Source organism: Vigna radiata, chromosome 10 (assembly GCF_000741045.1).
Source record: "Vigna radiata var. radiata cultivar VC1973A chromosome 10, Vradiata_ver6, whole genome shotgun sequence".
Taxonomy (NCBI): domain Eukaryota; kingdom Viridiplantae; phylum Streptophyta; class Magnoliopsida; order Fabales; family Fabaceae; genus Vigna; species Vigna radiata.
Genome location: NC_028360.1, coordinates 820,243 through 825,413, shown reverse-complemented (window position 1 = coordinate 825,413; position 5,171 = coordinate 820,243).

The following is a 5,171-nucleotide window of genomic DNA, read 5'->3' as shown; positions in this document are numbered from 1 at the left end:
AAATTCTAATTTTAATTAATTTGAATTTTCTGAGCTAATTATTTGCATTATTATTTTCAGGAAAAATTTTGGAAACACAATTTGGGACATTTGGAGGACAACAAANAAATTCAAGACTCTCNNATTAGACANTTTAAATTTTAGTTGTATTGAAATTTAATTGTTTAAACTTTTTTTGGACAAACTTTTGCACATTGGGCCATTGTTAAAAAATTATGAGGGGCCCAAATAGTAGGAGGACACATGTCACCCTAGGGTTTTCTTTAGAGTGGACCCCACCCATTTTTATTAGGACACATGGCCCTAGGGATTTCCAACCAGCCGCCACTTGCATAGGACATTCTTTTTCTGCTGCAACGTTGGGGAACACATATTCTGGGCAGAATTTATTTTGGAGAGGAGGGTTGGAAAGCTTCTTGGCTCTTCTTGAAACATGTTCACGGTTCTTGGCATTGGTTGAATAAAGAAAGCATTTCTTTTCTTTCTTTTAATTGTGCTGCTGCAATGTTATTTAATTTCTTTTATTCACAAATTAAATTGTTGCTACCGTGATGAAGTGATGAGATTGAAGAGGTGATTAGGTTAGAACTGGGGGCTGCTGTCACGTCTAGGAGAAATAGGCATTTCCTTTCTTTTATTCTTTTCTTGCTTTGCTTTCATATGAATTGATTTTATTATGAAGAAATGGTTATGAGATGGAGAAAGTTTGGAGCATTTTCTTTATGGAATGAATATTAGATTAGGTGGAAGTTTATGGTGATGGGACATGGCAAACTTGGCAGCTGAACATGTTTTTGGACTTCTTTTCTTTTCGATAGTAGTAGCTTGGTAGTTAGATAGAAGTGTAGTACGGTGCTATAATATAGGAAAAGATGGTAGCAACTGTATGGTGATATGATGTTACGGTTTCAACATTTTTTTTTTGAATTGCATTGGATTTTTTTTTAGTTCAAGCTTGCAGCCGCAGATTGCTTTTTAAAAAAATGAAAATGCAGATTTGAGTTGATGCATTCACGGTGCTTTTGATTTCAACTTGTAGGGAAATGGACGTTGGAGTGCATCTAACGGCCAAGAAGGATTTTAGACCATTTCAATTTTTGATTTCTTTAGTTAATGCACATGATGTCACGTGAATGATAGATAAAAAAAATATGTTGCTTATTTTCATTAGCTTTAAATTAGTTTGAATTGTAGGATTAGTTGTTTTTAATTTCTTTTATTTAGTTTTGCATTTAAATTAATTTAACTGTGTTTAGATATTTGTTTAGTCTAATATTTGGTTTAGCATTTTCACTCTCTGGACTCGTTTTTTAAAAAAATAAATGCAACCATACTAGAGGTCCAAATGCTACGTTTTATATATCACATGAAAGATAATTGAGTCTACTTTGCAGGAAAAAAACCTCATCTCATTTAGAGCTCTGTAGATAAAGTTATGGGTAAAACATTGAGCAAAGGTCAGAGCTGTCCAATTCCAGCGTGAATTTTCGTATTTACTGTAGCAGTTTCGTTTTTACTTTTTTAATTTCATTTTCCTTGCAAAAACCTTTCACAACCCCCCCACTTCGTGTTAAACCTAAGACTCGAACCAAATTTGGTCCTTGAGAGACGACCTAGGAGTCACTTCCTAGCACTATACTGCATTATTTATGCACATCAAATTTGTGTGGGTTGCGACAGCCCATCAATGGTGCTTCTATAAATTCCTTGTTGTAAAAACCGCAACCATTATAGTGCATTTGCTTCCAAGATTCGAAGGACACTGGATGTAGGCATTGTTGGCCGAACCAGTATAAAAACCAGTGTTTGATTTTCTCTATCCCTGCACTCTTTATTTCAGTTGACCCTATCTTTCTAGTAGTCAACTACGTTTTTCCGCTGCATTGAAATTTTCATTACTTGCATTTCAAGGAAAGATCAAAAGCTTTGAATTTTCATACCAAGATTGCGAAAAGATTTTGATTTTGAACTAACACCAATTCACCCCCCCCTCTCGGTGTAAAACGAAGCCAACCTGTTTCCTAACAATTTCAATAGTTTTCTAACAAATTCCCCTTGTTTTGACAGAGATTGAAGCAATGCTGGAAGAAGAAGTGAAAAGTATAGACGATGGAGCTCAAAAGGGGTCAAAAAGGCAACAAGAGGGAAAAGCCGAAGCCCAAGCGACAGGAACGAGAAAACAGCACGAGGCAAATCACCGCTGGTCGCCGGGGCGGTGGCCCCGACGCCCGGGCGACGGACTGGTCGAAGCCTGGGCATCCAAAGCTAACGCCAAAGCCCAACATGCACCTCAAATATCGCCCAGGAGAGCTCCCTGCGACGCTTGGGCGATACATCCACTCGATCGAGCCCTGTTCTGCTCTATTTTGATTCTTTCGGACCGGGCCGCACTTTGGGATGCGTCTGACACTCTTTAAAGGACCCTGTGGCTCTAGGTTTTACATCCCTGCTAGAAGAGAGCATAACAATACACTCCTAGCCTATTCTTAATCTTTCATTCTCTTTCTTTATTCCATTATTCATAGAGTTCCCCCATGTCTATGGGGAACTAATTTCTATTTGTTGTTGAGGAATGATGTAACCTTGTAAACTATCATGTATTTGAATTGATTCTTAATTTCATATGCTTTTTCCATTAATTGTTAGAGTAATTTATCTGTTCTTATTGCTTGCTTATACAATAGCATGATCTGTGAGTTGCATGAGTGCCGACAGGTTCCTTTCAATTCAGGTCCTTGTTAAATTACTCCTAAGGGTTATATTGCTCAAACATGAGGGTATGAGTCTTATTCGTCTTAACCTCTTGATCTTCACATCTTTTTACCAGGAATGCTAGGAATTGTATGAACCGGTAATTAGGGACATGCTTATTTACCGAGACATCAGGTTTAAGTGTTTTAGTGAGGAACGTTAGCATTAATGAATAAAGAAGAGTTCTTATATACATGAGAGGGAACTTGGTGAAGTCTAACCCCAACAACATATCCATCTCATATTAATCAACCTCCGCTCATCTCTGTGCTCTTTTGTCACTGATGATTTTTTCTTTGCTTTATTTTATTATTTTTGCAATACAACCCATGATCTCTTTTATTCTAGAAGTCTTAATTAATCTTGTTTTCACACCACTTTTCAGTGTCGAGAGTCCTCTGGGATACGATACTTGGTCTTACCATTTTATATTACTTGTGTGACTCGGTACACTTGCCGATTTGCCCCAACACTTTTCATAAGATATTTCAAAAACTAGTCGACTCTGTTTTTCTTTGATTCGACTATATAAACTTGGGGATGGGTTCTACTTTTCAAACTTTTGGTGAAGGTGCTTCAACAAACACACCACCTCTGTGTGCTAGCGAAAATTATCCTTTTAGGAAAATAAGAATGCAAATCTTTCTTGAATCGCAAGATAAAGGAATTTTAGATGCCACTTTAAATGGTCCTTTTGTGTCTACAAAAACTGTGTAGAGAAAACTGTTTTGAAACCTTTTACCGAGTGGACTGCTGATGAAAATAGAAAACCTCAGTATGATATTAAAGCTAGAAATATTATTGCCTCTGCACTAACTGTTGATGAATTTTTCAGGGTATCTCAATGCAAATCTGCAAAGGAAATGTGGGATGTTTTAGAGGTAACTCATGAAGGCACAAATGATGTAAAGAGAGCTAGAAAGAATTTACTTATAGAAGAGTTTGAATTGTTCAAAATGAAAGCTAGAGAAAGCATCTATGACGTGTAGAAACGATTCACTCATATTGTAAATCATCTCATTACTCTTGGGAAGGTGTTTGACAAAGAAAAGATAAATATCAAGATTCTGAAAAGTTTGAACAGAAACTTGCAACAAAAAGTCACAACAATCTCTGAATCCGAAGATCTCACAACGATGAACATGGCTACCTTATTTGGCAAGTTAAGTGAACATGAATTGGAACTTGGTAGATTAAAGGACGAAGAGGAGATTGAAGAAAAGAATTCCATAGCTCTGAAGGATACAAGCAAGAACAACTCAAAAACAGACATGGACGAGAAAGAATTGATGACCTTGATGGTAAGGAAATTTAGTCGATTGTTAAATAATGATAGTCAACTGACTAACCATGCAGGTCAAGGCAAAAAGAAAAACTTAAGTACAAATGATGTCCAGTGCTATGAATGTGGAAAGGAAGGTCACATCAAACCTAATTGTCCTGATCTAAAGCCAAAGTAGAAAGGAAAGAAGAGATGTCCTCAAGGCAGAAACATGAAAAGAAAAGGAGCATACATTGCTTGGGAGAACTCAGAATCTGAAAGCTTAAGTGATGAGGATGCTGATCAACAGGAGGAATCCAACATGTGCCACATGGCTGGTACATCAAGATATGAAATTGATAGCGATGAAGAATTTGAGAAGCTGCCTATAGAGAAGAAGTATCAACAACTTTTAGAGACATTCAGAGAACTGCATGCTGAAGCAGTGCGATTAGAATACAAGGTTAATCGAATAAATTCTAAAAGAAGAGACTATGAATATAGAATTAATAACGTTGTTGCTGAAAATGAAAAATTAGAAAAAGAGTTAAATGAAGCTTTGTTATCTGCTAAGGAGGTTGAAATTAAAACTGTTACTGTTGAAAAAGTTTGTGAAAATTTTCCTACACATATTAAAAAGATTGATTACTTGACTAGTACTCTAGCTAAGTTTACTCAAGGAAGAGAGAATTTAAATGTTGTTTTAAAATCATCTGGCAGAGCTATTGTTGACAAATTGGCAAGTGTACCAAATCGTACAAGTAATATAAATGGTAAGACCAAGTATCGTTTTTCCAAGAGATTCGTATGGCTTCCTCGTTCGCGTGAATTAAAATAATAAGACTTGACAAATAAAAATTACTAAATTGGATTTGAGAACAAAAATGTTAACATGCAAAAATAAAGTGATTGAATTGACAAACGAAAACAATGGATGAATGGATGTTGTTGGGTACTAACAATTTCATCTATTCCACTCTCTCTTACATACTACCCTTGAATATTAGTTGATTGATTCAATTGTTATGTGACTTTCTTAGCCTCCCCTCAACCCGATCCCTCGGCGAAAAGGGCCTATTATTAACTACTGGCTTGCTATCCCTAGCCTCCCCTAGTAAATAACGCATTATAAACAGAAGTTAGTGCAATTGATCGTCCT